We start from the raw sequence: 19,387 nt of genomic DNA, 5'->3' as shown, positions 1-19,387 counted from the left end.
GGGGGAAAGAGACAAAGAACTGTTTTAACGTCAAGAATGTTTTTGTGCTGGGTCTCCATTTATATTACTGCAGCCATTACTGTACAGGAATATTATTTATGTACAGAACTATTCATGAGTCATATTTATTGTATACTATTTACAAGTGATATTTATTGTTATTCATTGTAATTATTATTGTACTAGTATATTGGAAATTGTCTTTGGAACTACAGAGCACTTTATGATATCTTTAAATGCACTTAGTCACTTTATTAGATCAAACAGTTTTAAAATCAACATTAAGTTATGTTTGAGATTGTGATTAATTTTTTTCTCCTGGCTGCGGCTTGACTGCTGAGTAGAGGTGGGCACGATCGAAAATCAAGCTGATCGTGGATTCACGCTGGCGACGACCCCAGATCACCGATCCACACCGATCAAGTCCTGTTTCCGATCCATGATCGGGGATCGGGGAGGTCAAAGAGGAGGGGCACCCCCCCACACACACACACTTAGAGCAGAGGGGGGGGAAGTTTTTAACCTGGCGACGAGCCGCCTCCCCTCAGGGAGGGGACATTTTCACACACACACACACACACACACACACACACACACACACACACACACACACACACACACTCTTAGAGCAAAGGGGGGGGGAGTTTTTAACCCGTCCCTGCCTCTCCAAATAGAGAGAGAGAGACACACCCCGTCAACATGTTTCAGCCAGCTTTTTTAAAAAAGCAGGGATAGATTCCTCCATTCCTCCCCACCCTATTTTAAAAGCAAGCAGCCAGTCTTCCAAAAGCATATTTTAAACAGGAAGAAAATAAAACCAGGATCCACACGGATCCTCGCGGATCCTATGGTTTTTTAAATAGGAAAAACACAAATGAAACATCAAATCATATATCACAGCCAGGTCCACAGACTGAAATATAAAAAACACAGATCCAAAAATATTTGGTGCTGCCACAGTGAAAAAACATGAATCTGAGACACGGATCCTCTTGAATTCATGATTTTTACATTGAAACAAAACAAAAAAGGCTGTCATATTTTAGATCTTTTGGTCCTGTTTGTGGCTTTGGACATGATCTGGTTTTGTATGGTGGATTTTGGGTGGCCCCATGTAAAAATCAAGAGGATCCATGTGGATCCGTGCTTTTGAACCATATTTTTGCGTCGTGGCGGTTCCACGAAGTAGTGAATGGCTGCATTTTTGGTCCCATTTGTGGCAACAGACATGGTCTGTGATTATGTGGTGGATTTGGGGTGGCCCCACTTAAAAATCAAGAGGATCCATGCGGATCAGTGCTTTTTTAGCATGTTTTTGTGCCGTGGCAGCGCCACGGATTAGTGGATGCATGATTGTTTTGTTGCTGTCTGTAGACTAGGACATGATCTATAATATGACAGCCTTTTTGTTTTGTTTCAATATAAAAATCATATGAATTCATGAGGATCCATTTAAAATCATCTGGATCCAGCTTTTACCCACTCCCTTTTAAACACACACACAGAGCCGTGAATGAGGTTTTCCCACAAAATACAGTGTTTTAAAAGCAGGTTAAAAACAGAGTGTGACAGACAGAAAAACAGCCATTCCTCCTACAAAGCCCCGTTTTTTAAAAAAGCAAAAAACGTTTGGAGTGCCCATGGCTACAGAACACCCCCTTCCCCCTCCCTCCCCTGGGTCTCTTGAGTGCGTTGCTGCTCCGTGGTTGGAAGGAAGCCCTGCTAATCAAGGCAAGCTGGGCTTCCATTCGGGTTTCCAGGGCGACAGAAGGAGGGGAAACACAGCTCAGGCATTCCCCTGGCTCCGTTGCCCCGGAAATAGATTACTGGTGCCTGATTGTCTGCATCCCCGATCAGATCCCGATGGCCCAAATCAAGCCCCGATGAACCCCCCCCCCCCGAACGCTGGATCGGTCGCCATGGACGGCACCGATCCACCGGGTCCCGATCGCGCGAACGCCATTATCGTGGGTATTTTTCTATCGTAATGCTGATCGTGCCCATCTCTACTGCTGAGATTTTTTTTTTAATAATAGATTTTTATGAATTTTTTTTAAAAGAAAAAAATTAGTATCAGGTTCATGTACAAGATAGTCATTATACATCCAAAATTTCAAGAAATTTGCAAAACAGACATCAATCCATAAAAAAAGAAACTGAGTAACTGACTAACCCCCTTTCCCGTCATTTATACAATACACAGTCCATTTAGATCTCTTCAAGCACCTTTTAAATTCCTTGCTCTTTTACCCAACTACTCAATTCCTTTTCTCATTTCTTACAATTATTTATGTTCTAAGTGAGCAGATTCTTAGGGCACACTTCAGTCCTTTAATTCTTAAGCCTAGGGTACTAAGCCCATAGCCAATCTGGAGACAGAGCTTAAAAAAAAGATTAAACAGCCACATCATGATGTTCTATTATTAGTCCCATTATTTGTGTATATCATTGACTGAATAATTTCTTAAAGGAGAAAAGTGTACAATAAGATTTTTGTAACAGCCTACCCTCCATCTTTCATGCTTCAAAACCCAAGCCATCTAAGGTTTTGTACTTGTATTTTCATTACAAAAGGCAAGAGAAAGTGTATATGTAGACTTAGCTTAACCAATAGTTTAAGTTTTGAAATTTAACAGATTTACAATGTTTCATCTACCTCCCTAGTGTTTCCTCTGTAAATCCTAGAAGACATCTTGTGTCAACAACTTTCTTATACTTTTATTTGAAGGAAAGAAATCCAAAGAAGGAAATAAGGGGTGAGAAGGAAAATAGAAGACTACAAAGACCCATTTGCCACACTCCCTCTAGTAACCGCATGAAACAGAAGGAGGCATATTAAGCCTAGTTTCTTTCCAGATTCTCTAAGTTTTTTGTTAAAGCAATTTAAATAGCATTTAGAACATGGACATATAAAAATCCCAATATATCCCATATACCATCCTTATCTGCAACCCTATTTAACCCACCCTTTTAATCTCACTTCAGTTTAAAGCTCTATGCCATATCAACAGAAAAAAAGACGGGGGGGGGGAGATAAAGGAACAAGGGTCACACTTTAAGTTTCATTTTGTTTCTTCTTTCTCCCTCTGGAATAGTATTGAAACTCTTTCTTTCCGATGATCAGCCATAGCCTTTTTGCTTTCTAGCCATTCATGCTTTCTAGCCATTCGTGCAAGGTGCCATTAAATACATTATAATGTCCCTGTTTATCTCTCTTCATCTTTGTGATATGTTTCTTGATTGGAGTATGTTGTATGCTTTGTACTTCATGCAGTATGCTAAAACTCTTCCTCACAGCTTCCTTTTCAGCATGCTCCTCCCACTTTTTCTCCACTTTCCGTATTTTCACAGAAGAAAGCTGATTTTCTCCTCCATTTTGTTGGGAGTATTTTTCAAAATTCCACTACGATTTTCTTTTAGGTAAGTCTGTCCCATCAAAATTCTCTTCTAACTTGGCATCTAACACCGTGCTCATGCCTGTTTTTATTCCAAGTGTTTCGTCTGCTTTTCTTAATACACAATCCATCAGTTTAGAAATTTGTTGCAGCTTTAAGAGTATCTCTTCAGAAAACACCATTTTGTCCACTCACTTACAAATGTTCAATCACAGATCTTTTAAAACCAGTACTTAGCTCCTTTGCTCTTACTATTTGTAGTTATAAAGTTTTTTGCTCCCCAGCTCTTCATCCCAGGAAACCTCTCCTTACACTTCACTTCTTGAATGTCTGTTTCCTAGTCCATGAGGTGGCCGCCTCTCTGGGGGATAATAAACCCCACCTCATCAAGCTGTTTAGCCATTGTAAAACAATAAACAATACTCTTACTGGGAGACATCACTCTTTTTTGGTCTTTCAGTTGTCCTTGCATCTATCTTGTCAGGAATCCTTGCTTTGTTTTCGCTTGTTTCAAAGTCTTGAGGTTCGTAGCTTATGCGCCATTAAGGCTTCTTCCTCAGTCCTTGCCTTCGAGCCGGTGCGGGGGCTCCAACAGGGGGTTGCCAATTCCCATGAGCTCCTCCACATTGCTCTGGCCTACCCCCCTCTCCGTAGGGGAGTCTTGGAGGCCCGAATCCTCAGGTCCCAGGGGATTGGGAAGATCATGGCACTGAGCTCATAAACTCAGCTGCCGTGACATCACTACACCATTCCGGAAGTCCACGACTGCTCAGGTTTTTGTTTGGCATACCAGGGGAGCCTCTTTTGGTTCTAGTTACTCCTCCACCATTAGCAATAGCAGATGCTGACATGATACTGGCAGCTGTAGATCCAGTTGTAATTCCAGCTCCAGTAAAACTCAACAACTACCAGGAGAGCAGCTAGAGCCACAGCACCAGCTACAGCCCCAAGCAGCATGAGTGACAATGTCAGCCATTGGGAGATTTTGACTTCTCTTCACCTTGTGCAGAGAATGCTCATGCAAGTCTGTGTTTCTTCTACTCAGAAGATGAAATGCTAACACAAGTGCTTCCAGTATCAGAGCCTCCACTGATACTTCAGGAAGGGTGGACATGACAGAACAACTATAAAATTCCTCAGTTGCTACCTCAGTTGGATGCTACACCAAGTTGGTGTAGCATCCAAGCTTTCTAGCTCTTTGATCATATTTGTCATAGAAACTGCTCTCCTGTCATTCAGTAATAATAACATTCTATTTAATAATAACATTCAATTTATATACCGCCCTTCAGGATGACTTAACACCCACTCAGAGCGGTTTACAAAGTATGTCATTATTATCCCCACAACAGCAAACACCCTCTGAGGTGGGTGGGGATGAGAGAGCTCCTAGAAGCTGTGACTGACCCAAGGTCACCCAGCTGGTTTCAAGTGGAGGAGTGGGGAATCAAACTCGGTTCTCCAGTTTAGAGTCCCGTGCACTTAACCACTACACCAAACTGGATCACATTTTTGAACCTAGATAAGCCCTAGTCTACCTTCACTTGGTGAATTTGTCCTTCCCTTGAGGTAGCAAAAGCAGGGGGGAAATGCATTAATATCTGATCTGGTGACATATTTGCCAGGCACATACCTGTTGAGTCATGATTGTCTCCATTGCCCTGCATACTTCCCAAATAACTGAAACCACACAGCAAGACCCCAGAATAACAGTCAGATCACAATATTTGGATTATTGTACAAACAATTGTCATATCAGAAAATGGATATGATTAGGGTTGGGATAGATATACACTATTAGTTTATCATGGACACAAAATATGTGGAATATGGCTCATACATCTGGTGTAAACCGTAAGAAAACAAATGGAAATGCAGATCCCCTTTTGGCATCCAAATAGACAAAATAAATAAAATAGACTAACATAAAGTTGCCATAAATAATCTGATAACAAAAAGTAGTGTTAAACACTGCAGTTACTGTTGTATTCAGGGGTGAATGGAGAAAATTATTTGGTTTAATTATAATATTTATATTTGGGATTAGATTATATAAAAATAAAATAAAATACAGGCATGTCTTCTGGTAACCTTCACTATTTTGTTCAATCTACTAATTTGTAAAAGTTGTAAAAATATATTTATTGCCCCGACACAAACAACACATGAAGGCATTTAAAAATATTGTACTTGCATAAAATCCTCCAGTGGCTAGTTAAGACTCTGATGATGGTAGAGTTGCATCTTTCATCCCAAACTGGCTTTATTTCAGTCTACATTGTGGCTCTCTGTGTACATACTGACCTGTGAATGGCTCCAAGTCCAAACACTTGTTGATCTTGTGTTAATTCCAGTTCAGAAACCTAATTTTTCAAAAACTTTGTCTCGTGACATAGGCATGAGATGAACTATTCACAAGACCAATACATGAACAAATCTTTCACAGCCATCTGCTGTTTCTAGTGTCAGACAGTGGCTTACTAGAAGTTGCAATCCAGACTACCTCTTGCAATTAGACATGAGTCCATTGGTTTCAAAAGATTTACTGAATATAAACAACCATTATAGTCCACTATCCAAGATACAATGATATTGGCTGATACATGAGTATTGTTACGAATGACAGGCAAAAGCAATGGTACAGAATAGCAATCCCCTGTAGGCTCCATCCTCCCCCATAATTCTCAAAACAAACGGGCCCGAGGGTGAGAAAGTGAAAGCTTCCCAAGGCTGGAAAAGTTGTAGACATAACATTCCTCTTCTCTCTGTGATGTTCCAGTGACCTGCTTGCCACCTGCAACAGAAGCACTTAAAATACTGACAAGATTAAAATGGAGTCTCTTTGGTTTGAAGACATATAAAACATAGTCAGACCCTGACATTTAGGAAGTAAAACATTCATTTGAATTGGCCTTGCTTTCTGATTAACTATTGAACTGAAAAAAGTAACTGTGCCTTGGCTGCTGCACTTGTTTGTTGAATTTGGTAAAACAGAATTTTGTCTCAAATGAATAGCTATCTACAGTACTCTAAAAAGAAGTTCAACAGCAGATAGATGATCACATTGTTACAAGTCGATTTTGACCGTATTTTATAAGACATTATTCTATAGTTTGTCATTAGTTACAAAAAAAAATAAGCTATGCAAAATAACAAAAACTTTAACATCGTTATTTCATTTTCCAAACACATGCAATGCTACAGTTTGTAACTTTTCCTTGCCTAATGGCCTATCCAACTAGACTATTGAGATTTTCTTACCTCATTAATACTATTTCCTGACTTTTGCTATTTCTGGGAGGCAAAGTCTCATGAGAAGTTGTGAAATTGTGAAATTACTGAATAAGTGCACTGACATTATCACAATTGAAGGCAAATAGAACAAAGGGCAGTTTTCATCAGTCTGTTAATAATAGAACCATAGGCAACTTTCTTATTCTTAATGCCTATTTTCTACTAATTTGCAAGCTTGAGGTACTTTAAGATCATAGCCCTCTATCACAGATGCATATAAGTGGGGAATGTGCCTTTTTTAAAAAAATAAGGAGGCCACCACACACAACAAAGTGTCAATAATTAATGTCCACCACACACAACAAAGTGGTGTCACAATTTTGGTCATCATATATTTGTGAGTTTCAAACCCAGACTTTCCAGTCTGGATTCAGACCTGGACATGGGACAGAGACAGCACTAGCAGCGTTAGTGGATGATCTCCATCTGAATATAGACAAAGGCCATGCCTCCTTATTGCTCCTCCTGGATCTGTCTGCAGCCTTTGACACAGTAGACCATGCCATCCTGTTGAGGCATTTAGAAACAGAAGTGGACATCAAAGGATGTGCCCTGGACTGGTTTAAATCGTTCCTCTTGGAACAGACTCAAAGGGTTGCCATTGGACATCAGCTATCTCCAGAATGGGAACTAACTTGTGGGGTTCCGCAGGGCGCAATCTTATCTCCCATGTTATTCAACCTCTATGTAAAACCTTTAGGTGAACTCATTCACAGCTATGGAGTAGGATGTCATCAATATGCAGATGACACCCAACTCTATATCTTGCTATCCAGGTGCCCACAGGATGCAGTAGAAATCTTAGATTGCTGCCTGACAGCTGTGGTGAAATGGCTGAAAAATAACAAATTGAAATTGAACCCAGACAAGACTGAAGTGATGCTTGTTGGGAAGGCAGAGATCTTGAAACACATTGTACTCCCCACTTTCGATGGAGTTTGTCTGACCCTCGCAGATAGGGCCGGTTTCTGGCTCCTGAGGTGAGATACCTACTTGCCCCCCCCACCCCGCTAACCAATTTTAAGAAACAGAAGAAATGTAGGAAAAATGAAAAGCACAAAACTTGACATTTTTACATTTTTAATTTAATTTTAATTTTTTAATTTAAATTTTAAATTTTAATTTTTTAAATAAGTGTGAGAATAAATAACAACAGTCTTTATTTTTGTTATTGTCAGCCAAAAATCTATTTTGTGAGCAGAAACAGCAACTTGCGTTACAGTTTTGAGCACACCTCCTTTTGTGTGTGTGTGTGTGTAAAAACGTTTCCCTCTCTCTTTCTTCCTACCTCTCTCTGAACCCAGAGACTCTTGGCAGTAGAAGGAGGGCTTCTCTTACAAGGCCCACTTGATCACCTTTGTCAAAGATCCCTTTTGGGAACTACCCTCCATGCTTATCCTTCTCCCCCCCACCACCCCACCTTGGGTTTGAAGTGAACAGCAGCTGACAGCTAAGCATGTGGTGTATAAATATTGGAATAAACTATTGAGGGAGAGGGGGGAGGTGGGGTTAATATATGGAAACAAGGAAATGAGAGAAGGAGGTGATAAAGAAGGGGTGCCATGTGGGGCGCTGCTCTGCTGGAATGAAGGGGGGAGCAGCATTGAGATCAGAGAAGAGGAAGGGGGCGGAAGAACGAAAGGGAGAAAGGGGAAGGAAAGTAATAGAATTTAAAACAACAACTTTAAACCCAACAACAGTGATTTGCTCCTACCTGTTGCACAGGGACTGAAAGGGAATTGTGTGTGTCTCACCTCACTTCCTCCTTCCTCTGCGGCAGTGCACACACAACCAGCCACTTTTTCCACTGAAAATAGCACCCCCACTCCCAAAAAAGCCTGGAGAAAGGTGAGAAGTAGAATTGATGCCAGCTGGGGATGGCAAAAGGGATGTACTAAAAGGAATGACAGTATTGTCCACTGGAAATAATGGGAGAGACTTGAAGGTCCATTGGAGAAAATGGGAGCCAGGAATGCCAATTTATTTGTATGGACTCCATTGAAATGCATTACAAGACACAAAAAAGAGCAAGAGTCCAGTAGTGAAGAAGTGAGCTATGGCTCATGAAAGCTCATACCCTACCACAAATTTTCTTAGTCTTATAGGTGCTACTGGATTCTTGCTTTTGTCTACTGCTACAGATAAACACAGCTACCCATCTTGATCTATCAACACAGGCCCCAGAGTGCAATGACAGTCTCTGGGAGAAGAATCAGTGGTCTGTGACTGGAATGGCAGTGGGTGTGGAATGACAGGGGGTGTCATTCTAGTCCCAGAGCCCTGACCCTATTCCTAGGAGCAGTCGTTCCACTCTTCGACCTGTCATTCCAGTCCCTGAGCACAGGTTCTGTTCCTAGAGACTGTCATTCCACTCTGGGGCTGTCATTCCAGTCCATGGACACTTCTGCTACTCCCAGGGGCTGTCATTCCATTGTGGTGCCTGTAATTTCACTCCAAGAATGCTTCTACTACTACCAGGGGCTGTCATTTCACTGTGTAACCTGTCATTCCTTCCCAGAGCACAGATTCTGCTCTGAGGGGCTGTCATTGCACTGTTAGAGTTGTCATTCCAGTCCCAGAACTCTTCTTCTACTCCCAGGGGCTGTCATTGCACTGCACTCTGGGGGCTGTCCTTCCAGTCCCAGAGCACTGAGCCTATTCCAAGGACTGTTGTTCCACTCTGAAACCTGTCCCGGAGCACAAACTCTATAGCTAGGGACAGTCATTGCACTCCGAGGGCTGTCATTCCACTCCCAGAGTATTCTATCTGGTCCCAGAAACCTTTATGGAAAATCCATTCCTCATTTTCTTTGCAGCTTTTTTTGTGTTCTGATACATTTTAATGGAGCCCAGGCAAGTAAATTGGCATCCCTGGCTCCCATAATCTCCAATGGGCCTTCAAGCCTCTCCTATTATTTCTAATGGGCAATCATCCTGTCCTTCCTTTTACTACATGGTGGGGGGAGCAAAAAAGAAAGGAGGGAGCAAGGGGGAGAAAAGGTCAGATGGGCGCTCACTTCTCCCCAGCCAACTAGAGTCTCTCTTCCTTGTTCCACATAGAAGCTTTGCCCAAGGCTTAAATTGAAAGAGGGAGAGAGAGAGAGAGAGAGAGAGAGAGAGAGAGAGAGGAGGAGGGGAAAATAGCAGAGAGAGAATGTCCCCGCTGAGTTTCTAGGTCTTTCCTGCTTTCTCCTTTCACTTCCCCTTTGCTTTCTTCCAACACTATTCCATCTCATTCTCCCCCCCAGTCCCCCCCCAAAGAAACTTATCACGTTTTCTTCCTTTCCAGTTTGTGAGGTGGCAGGCAGGAGATAGGGGGTAATGCTTGGCGTGCATGCGTCCTCCTAGCCTTCCCACTTAGTTGCTCCACAGTGCGCACACCCACCCCTGGCACCCCCTCTGGCACCTCTGCGCTTGAGGCAGTTGCAGGACTTGCCTCCATTGACATATTGCTCCTGCTCGCAGACTCGGTTAAAAGCCTAGGGGTTATACTGGATCCAGCACTACTACTAGAAAAACAAGTTAAGGCAGCCACAAAAAATGCTTACTACAATCTCACCCTAGCCTGGAAGATGGTTTCTTACCTCGACATGGCCAACCTGGCCACCTGAATTCATGCTATGATAACATCAAAACTTGACTATTGTAATGCACTATAAATTGCTCTCCCATCTAAACTAACTAGAAGGCTCTAATTGGTGCAAAATGCTGTGGCTTGACTGTTAGGAGCGAGCAGGAGCATGAACATCACTTCCATCCTACAGTCACTCCATTGGCTACCTATCAGTTACCGTGCTCAATTCAAGGTATTGGTTATTACATACAAAGCTCTTCATAGCCTTGGTCCAGCATACCTATGAGATTGCCTCATTCCTTATGTCCCTCCACAGCAGCTTCGCTCATCTGAAAAGGGTCTCTTGCAGGTGCCAGCCTGCACATGGGCGAAATCAACAGCAGCCCACACATGGGCTTTCTCTGTGGTGGTCCCCACCCTATGGAACAGTTTGCCTGAGGATGTCAGGAGAGCGCCATTCTCCTGGCTTTCTGCAAATGAAGCAAAAGCAAATTATTTAAAAAGGCTTCATACTCAGAGGGAAGTATTATAGGCAGGGGTCTCAAATGCTTCACAAATGAGTTAGGCACCATAGACTTCACTACTATGTTGTCTTGCATATTATCTATTGCTTGAATATGTACTCTTATACAACCTGTACTTCATGTTTATCTAATGTCAGTCCCAGAATTGTTTATGTTCTGTTTCAGCAATTCTTCAACTCTGTATTGGATCCTTGGTAATGATATGTCTTTATAAAACCCTATGACATTGTTGCGGAAATGTTCTTAACACTGTATGGAAATGCCCTTGATACTGTATGGAACTATTCCCGATACTGACTGTACTAATCTCATGATATGTAATCCGCCTTGAGTCTCAGTGAGAAAGGTGGACTATAAATGACAAATAAATAAATAAATAAATAAAATTTAACTTTTCATCTAAAATAGGGAGCTACGGCAAAAGAAAATTTTCATTAGCTCCCTAGCACTGGAGGACAGGAAGGGAAGCTGCTGGGGGAACATCTAGCCAACAGCACAGTATCTCAGTTAGGCTATTCTCTCCTTCCTGTTTGCAGGTAACTATAAAACTTTGTGTGGCCAAAGGCTCAAGCCCTTGGGAACAAGGCAATGGACCAGAGCCCTTTGGCTTTCAGCCCATGGCACATGGCTTTTTATCGGAGGGAAGCCTCCGAGTAAGCCTCAGTGCCTTTGAATGAGCTCACTATGGAATTCTCAATCGACCCAAGACATTGTTTGTTGTTTTGCACATTTTGTATATTTTTGCTGTTGTTTATCTGCTTTGGATCCCTCTGGGGAGAAAAGTGGGATGAAATGTAATTTTTTTTAAAAAAAATTAAAGGCTTTGAGGCTGCTTCACGGAGGACAATTTCCTAGCGTTGTATCCATCAAGTCCCGCTCAGAAGTGTTTCTGAGGGAGTACACTCAGGGAAAAGCCACAGACTCTGTTCAGCCAGTCCTAACAGGATGTGACACAGGAGTTTCATGATCTCAATCTCTCACTGATTTCTGTTAAATCAAATTAGCAGTTCCCATCCTGAGATGGATGTCCTAGGCTAGCCTGATCTCATTGGATTTTGGAATCTTAAATCAGGATTGGCCCTGGCTAGTGTTTGGATGGGAAACCACAAAACAAGTCTTGGGTTACTATGCAGAAGAGAGCAATGGCAAACTACCTCTGTTAGTCTCTTGCCTCAAAAACACTATCAGGTTGCCATAAGTTGGCTGAAACTTGATGGCTCTTTCCACCACCAATTAGCATTCCTACACAGCTGCTTTAAAGATCAGGAAACAATTGCAGAAGAAGGGCATGCTCAATTCTTTTCTACATGTCTTCTTCTATATTTTAAATAGCTTCTCTAAAGTTATAGTTAGCTTTGCAACCTACCTGGTCCCGATCAGCAAGACCTTAACCTGTGTCTATTTAAAAACATTTTTAGAACTCTTCCATTCTCTTTCCTCCTTGCATCTAGAGATAAACATCTAAGAAAAAAGATAAACTTCTGCTCAGTGAGTTTAAAGAGTAAAAATAGAAACTTTTTGAAATGCATGATGGAATATAGGTCTTTCTAATAAACTCTTTATTCTATGAGGGGAAGAGTTCATTTTCATGGCAGTTGAAACATCTGAGTGGAGGCCATTAATCTGGGCTATCCAAACTCTTCCCTTTAAATATCTGATGAAACATCTTTGGCTTTCCTTCTTAGGACTTCCTGCCAATGTAATGTGGTAATGACTGAAATTACAATCAACTGATATCCAAACCAGGTTTTATTTCTTTAAAAAAATCAAACTATTTCCTTTCACTCCAAAATCAAAAATTCTAGAACATACTTTTCCCACCTGGGTTGAAGCAAGTCACGTAACTAAAACAATCTGAAGGATCAAATTAACATAACCCGTGAAGACAGTCAGATGATCTAACATTCCATTTTGATTGACACTAAACAAAATTACCAGCCAAACCTTGTTCCTTCATAGAGCCAGAGCTGGAGCATATACTGCCAAACCACGGTGATTCCTACACGGAAGCCTATAGATGCCAAGCAGTCACATCAGTTCTCTTGATTGTTATGACTATCTAATTTCATTCCTTTGGCTTTTTGCATTAAGGAATATGCCAAATATTGCAATGGTATCTAGGTCCCATTAACACTTCCACTTGATTGTACTATATCACCTCTACTGTGAGGAAAGCATGATGTCACCCTAGAGCCATTTTGGAACAGGATTTTACATTCAGAAATACCAAATGTCCATATTGTTCTACAGGGTTAACCATCTCTTTCCAGATGATTCCTCACCTCCTCAAGTCCCTACTTTCTCCATACTTGATTTATTCAGTTGTAGCCCCCAGAAACAGATGAATGGCATATAGCAAGATCACTGATCCCTGTTACACATACAAATCAGTGTGCAGTGACTCAGGTAATTCTTCACAAATTCACAATATCAAGTCTTAAACATAGCCTAAATCTTTTTAGAACAAGAATGTCTCCAAAGGTTCAGTGGCAGTTCTAGCCCACTCTTTTCCTGCCTGCCCTTTAAGCATGTGCTAGTTAATGCTTGAGTGGAAGCAGCTGGTGATACTCATAGGAGCCAAGTATTTCTTAGGAAAAACACTAATCTCCTTATAAAATACCATGGAAAGAAAGTTTGATTTGGGTCCAGGAAGCTGGACTTTTCACATCAGTCAAATCAGATAATGAAGTCTTAGCTTACATTTTGCGGAAGTCAATTAATTCTTCATTGCCAAAAAAACCCCACAAAAATGAAGACATCAGTTTTCAAGATGTCTATAAAATAAGTTTTTGATGAGCAGAGGATGACATCTTTAGCATACTTACTACTAGGAAGTGAGCACTATTGAAACCAGTGGAATTTACTTTCACAAAAACAGGTATAGAATTGGTTTGTAAATTAAGTAAATTCCATATGCAACCATGCTCCAAGACAGTTCAGCAAGGCAGAATGCTCATATTAGGGGAATACAAACATTTCATGAATTAATGCTTTCAGATCATCATGGGCAGGTTACAGAACAATTTAAGATCAAATTATTATGTTCATACCTACAATAAAATCATTTTAAATGACAGGATGTGTTTGTGCCACTTTCATGTGATACACTGCATGCTTGGAAGTTGTCAGTGTCATGGGCAGTGTGATGCAATAGTGAATTAGGTCTCAGCACTGTAATATTGGAATGTGTTTTACATAAGCATGATCTTGTCAATGATCCACTGAATACTACTTTTGCCGTACACCTAAGATGACAAATATAGATGTAACTAATTCCACTATTTATTCCAGGCATTCAGTAGTTCTCTTTCTGAGGGAGTTTTGATCGTAAATAGCATTTGCCTCTTATAATATTACATATTATGAGGCAACAGTCACTCTCAACCCTATAACCAACTTCAAAGCAGTGTGTATGGGATAGAAGTGAAGTTGAAACAGCAGTGTAATCAATTGTAATTTTTCCCCAGGAAGATAAAAATATAAAGGTAAAGTTCCACCAGAGGTATTATGCCACAGTGCTATACAGCTTGGGGAAAGATAATAATTATAACAACCTTAAACTTGAATTGTGAATAACCAGATGCTGTGGGAACCAATTTGAAAATCAGGCTTTTTTGCTCAGCTATCTGGTTATCAAGACAGACCAAGGAACCAGATAAACCTAGAGTTGCCAGGTTTTGTTATCCTCCCGGCAGGGGAGAGGACCTGGCACTTACCTTTTTGACATCATTGTGTATGCACTCCCAGCACGGTGTGGTGACATCACTTCCAGGAATGACATCATCGCACAGGCCCCAGGACCCCAAATGGGCTGAATCAGCCGGCATGAATCCTGAGAGCTTTCCTGGGTCCTGTGCAATGATCTCATTCCTAAGAGTGACATCATCATGCCACACTGGGAGCATGCCTCAGGAGGCCCATTCCTGTGCCTTTTACCCTGCTAGCCAAATGAGTGGTCGTGGAGGGAGGAGGCTGGTAGCGGGGGATCCCCCACCCCCACAGGGGGAATGGCAACCCTAGATAAACCCAACCCAATTCTAGCATTAAAATTTTGATATAAAACACTGTGAGAAGCAGGTTATTGAGAAAACAAATAATCCAGGGTGGTATTCAACAGGTCCCAGAAATTTTCTGCTCCCTGAAATTTTGAAGACTTGGGCAGGCTATAAACATTAATACAAAGAAAAGAACCAATATGCAAACTTTGGACCATTCATATCTTTTTTTTTTTTTTGAAAATTTTTTTATTGGGTTAGAATCCGTTATATTTACATTACATTCAATTTTCCCCAAATTTTTCATTTCTAACCCCCTCCCTTTCCCCCCTTTTGCTGACTTCCAACAGCTTTCCAACCCTTTGTCCCTTTTCCCTTACTTCTATTAAATTCCTCTATCTAAAACAAATATACATTCTCCATTATACTAAGCAGTACATCCTTAACTACTTTTCTTGTTATATACCCAAACTGTAAGTCCTTATTTCCATCTTGGATAAACAATTTATCCCATTTTCCAGTTTTAAATATTTCTATATATCATAAACCTATATATCATAAACCATAAAAATCTTACATTTAATTCAAACAATTTGACTTATTCTCTATAAATTACTCATTGTATCTTTTTATGGTAATTCTATATAGCTCATCACATAGTCAATCAATTTGACTCTTCTGTACATTCAGTTTGGTGCATTATATAAATCTTATCAAAGAAAGAAAATATTGTTGGTTACTCAATCCTTATATTTAAACCTTATCATTAATTATTTTCTATCAATATTCTATCTATTAACCTATATATATCTATATATATATCAATCTGTTAATCTAACTGCTTATAAATTCACATTTATCTCTTCCCCCCCGGTAAAGTCACCCCCCTCTACATTTTATTATACTTCAGTAGTTCTCAAACTGCCACAGTTTTCCTCCCACCTCCCATTTCTTCTCCAGATATTGTTTCAGCTTCTCCCAATCTGTGTTAAACTGCCCTGAGTCCAGATTTCTCAGTTTTCTTGTCATCTTGTCCATTTCTGCCATGTACAGCAATTTGTAGATCCAATCTTCAATAGTTGGCACTTCTTGTACTTTCCATTTTTGCGCATACAAAAGTCTGGCTGCTGCTGTCATATAAAATATCAACGTCCTATGATGGGCTGGAATTCCCTCCATTCCCAAGTTTAGTAGCAGGAGTTCTGGGTTCTTATTTATTTGAAATTGTAAAATTTCACTCATTTCTCTTATTATTTCCCCCCAGTACTGCCTAGCTACATCACACGACCACCACATGTGATAGAGGGAGCCCTCATGCTTCCTACATTTCCAGCATTTATTAGAAGTGTTCAAGTTCCCTAGCGCAATCTTCTTTGGTGTCATGTACCAACGATAGATCATTTTGTAAATATTCTCTTTAATATTTGTACATGTCGTTGTCTTCATTGTAGTCTTCCACAAGTATTCCCATGTCTCCATTGTTATCTCTTTATTAAAATTTGTCGTATTTGTATCATCAGAATCTCCAATACTAAAATGAACAACAGTGGAGACAACGGGCAACCTTGTCTTGTTCCTTTGCTTATAGTCAATTTCTTGGTCAATTCATCATTTACCACAATTGCTGCAGTCTGGTCTCTATAAATTTCCTTAATTGCTCTGATGAATCTATCTCCTAATTGTAGCTTTTCCATAGTGGCAAACATAAAGTCCCAGTTTAAGTTGTCAAATGCCTTTTCAGCGTCAACAAAGAAGAAACCAACCTCTTTATCACAACGCTTATCATAGTATTCAATAGCATCAATCACTGTCCTTAAATTGTCTCTTATTTGTCTGTCTGGCAGAAAGCCTGCTTGCTCCTCCTCTATAACTTCCGAAAGCCACCCCTTCAGTCTCTCCGCCAGTATCTTCGCAAAGATTTTATAGTCATTATTGAGTAACGATATAGGTCTGTAGTTTTTCACACTAGTCAAATCTTGGCCCTCTTTTGGGATCAATGATATGTTCGCTTCAGACCAAGTGTCTGGGATCCTTTGGTCCCTTAAAACTCCATTGATCACCTCCTTTAGGAATGGTGCCAGCTCATTGGCCATAGTCTTATAAAATTTAGCTGTAAGTCCGTCTGGCCCTGGCGCCTTTCCTAGATTTGCAGATTGTATTGCCTTACTTATTTCCTCATCCGTTACTTCACTGTTCAATTTATTTCTCCAGGCGTCCGAGATTTCTGGAAGTGTCATTTTCTCCAAATATGACGCTATTGAGTCTTTATTTACTTCTTTCTTATTATACAGTTTAGCGTAGAATTTATAAAAGGCTCTACTAATGGTATTCTGTTCCAAATACGTTTTGTCATCTTCACAAATTTTATTTATTGTTTTCTTTTCCCTTCTTTTCTTCAGTTGCCATGCCAGGTACTTCCCAGGTTTATTTGCACCCTCAAACACTTTCTGATTCAGCCTTTTGAGATTCCACTCCAATTCTTTATTACTCATTGCTGTTAGCTGTTCTTGCAATATTTTAATTTCCTGATATAATTTCTTTTTCCCTGGTCTCTTTTTTAACTGTATTTCCTTAGTTTTTATTTTCTCCTCAATCTCTTGTCTCTTCTCCTCTTTCTTCTTTCTTGCTCTACCATTTACGTCCATTAGTATGCCCCTTATAACCGCCTTGTAAGCATCCCAAACTTTATCAGTTGGTACTTCTTTATTCACGTTGTATTGAATGAAAAACTTTGTCTCTCTTCTCAATATTTCCATATTCTCTTTTTCCTGTAACAAATCCTCATTTATTCTCCATGCTTTCCTTTTCCTCCTTTTCCCCAGCTTCCACATAATTGGGTTATGATCTGAGCCTACCATCGGCATTATTTCTACATCTTTAGTCCATAACGCCAAATCTTTTGAGGCCCAGATCATGTCAATTCTTGATAACGTGGAATGCCTTGCAGAATAAAAGGTAAACTGCCTACTTTTAGGATATTCTCTCCTCCATACATCTTCAAGAGTCTCTTGTTGAATCAACTCAAAAAAGAGCTTTGGTAATAGTCCTCTTTTCTTTTGTGTCATTGTAGTCTTTTTATCCAGTTCCAAGTCTGTCACTCCATTGAAGTCTCCAGCAAGTATTATTTGGTCATATGAAAGATCTTCTAAATGCTTCCTCAAATCCTCAAAGAAGCTCTCTTTTGCGGCGTTGGGTGCATAGATTCCGACTACCAACACTCTCTTTAAATTCCAAGTACATTCCACTGCTACGAATCTGGCTTCCACATCTTTCATTATAAATTTTGGTTGTAGCTCCTCTTTTACATACAACACCACTCCTCTTTTTTTTTTACTTGAGGCCGCTACAAAGTCTTTGCCCAATTTTCCCAATTTTAGATATTTTACATCCTGTTTTCGAATATGAGTCTCTTGCAAACAAACAATGTCACATTTTTGTTTTAATAGCCAGTGAAAAATATTTTTTCTCTTATTCGGTGAATTTAGTCCATTTACATTCCAAGATAATACTTTACACTCCATATTCATAATCTTGTTGGTAAGTCTTTTTCATTGTCCCTTATAAATCGCTCCATCTCCCGCTCAGACCTAATACGCTTTTTAGCTCCTCCAAATTCGAAGGACAAACCCTCTGGGAGCTCCCATCTGTACCTGATTTTCATGTCCTTCAGCATCTGGATTAGCCCTTTATATTTTTTCCGATCTAGTAGCACTGATCTGGGTAGTTCCTTCATTATGATAATTGTCTTGCCATCGATCTCCAATGGATCTTGAAACTGTTTAGTCACAATCTTCTCTTTCATGTTTCTTGTTGTAAATTGTACAATCACGTCTCTTGGTAGTTTCCTCTGGGTTGCAATTCTCGAATTCACACGATATGCCACATCTAGGATAGCCACAACATCCTCCTCCTCCTTCCCCAGGTATTCAGCTAACACCTCCGTCATCTGTTCTTGCGCTGTCTTTCCTTCCACTTCCGGCAGGCCGCGAAATCTGAGCTGCTTCTCCATATGTCTGCTTTCCGCAACCGCCATCCTTCCCCTCATCTGCCTCATCTCTGTTTGTTGCGTATCTGCTAAGTTCTCCATCACTCCTTCTACTGATTTGACTCTCTGCTGCGTCCCTTGTAATTCACTTTGTATTGTTTCCATACCTTTCTTCACTTCTGACAGCTCCGATTTTACTTCTGACAGCTCCGATTTTACTGTCTGTTTAACCTCTTTAATCAGCTCCAATTTCATGTCTTTAAATTCTTTAATCACCTCCAAAAGTTTTTTATCCAGGTTTTCTATTGCCGATTGCCACTCTTTCTTCGACATCGTGGGGCTTGCTTTAGCTCGCTCCCACGAGTCCGCTCTCTTCCTTAACTCCGTGGCGTTAAATTTAGTACCTTTTTTATTTCAAATGTCCCGGTCTTCTTGCATTAATTAATTTTAAAGGGTCCAAAATGTCGGGCGTCTTTTCTCTATGGTCTCTCTATGATTTTATAATCCAATATGGCCTACTTCCTTTTCCGCTGAGGCCGCGGCCCTTCCCCTCTCAAAGATGGCGATTCCCTTCTTCCTGCCCTCCAGCCACGGCCGCTTCTCTCCAGCCGCTCTATTGC

The sequence above is a fragment of the Eublepharis macularius genome, chromosome 8, assembly GCF_028583425.1.
Source record: "Eublepharis macularius isolate TG4126 chromosome 8, MPM_Emac_v1.0, whole genome shotgun sequence".
NCBI lineage: Eukaryota > Metazoa > Chordata > Lepidosauria > Squamata > Eublepharidae > Eublepharis > Eublepharis macularius.
The sequence above is the reverse complement of the archived record's forward strand: the minus strand, read 5'-3'. Positions refer to the sequence as shown.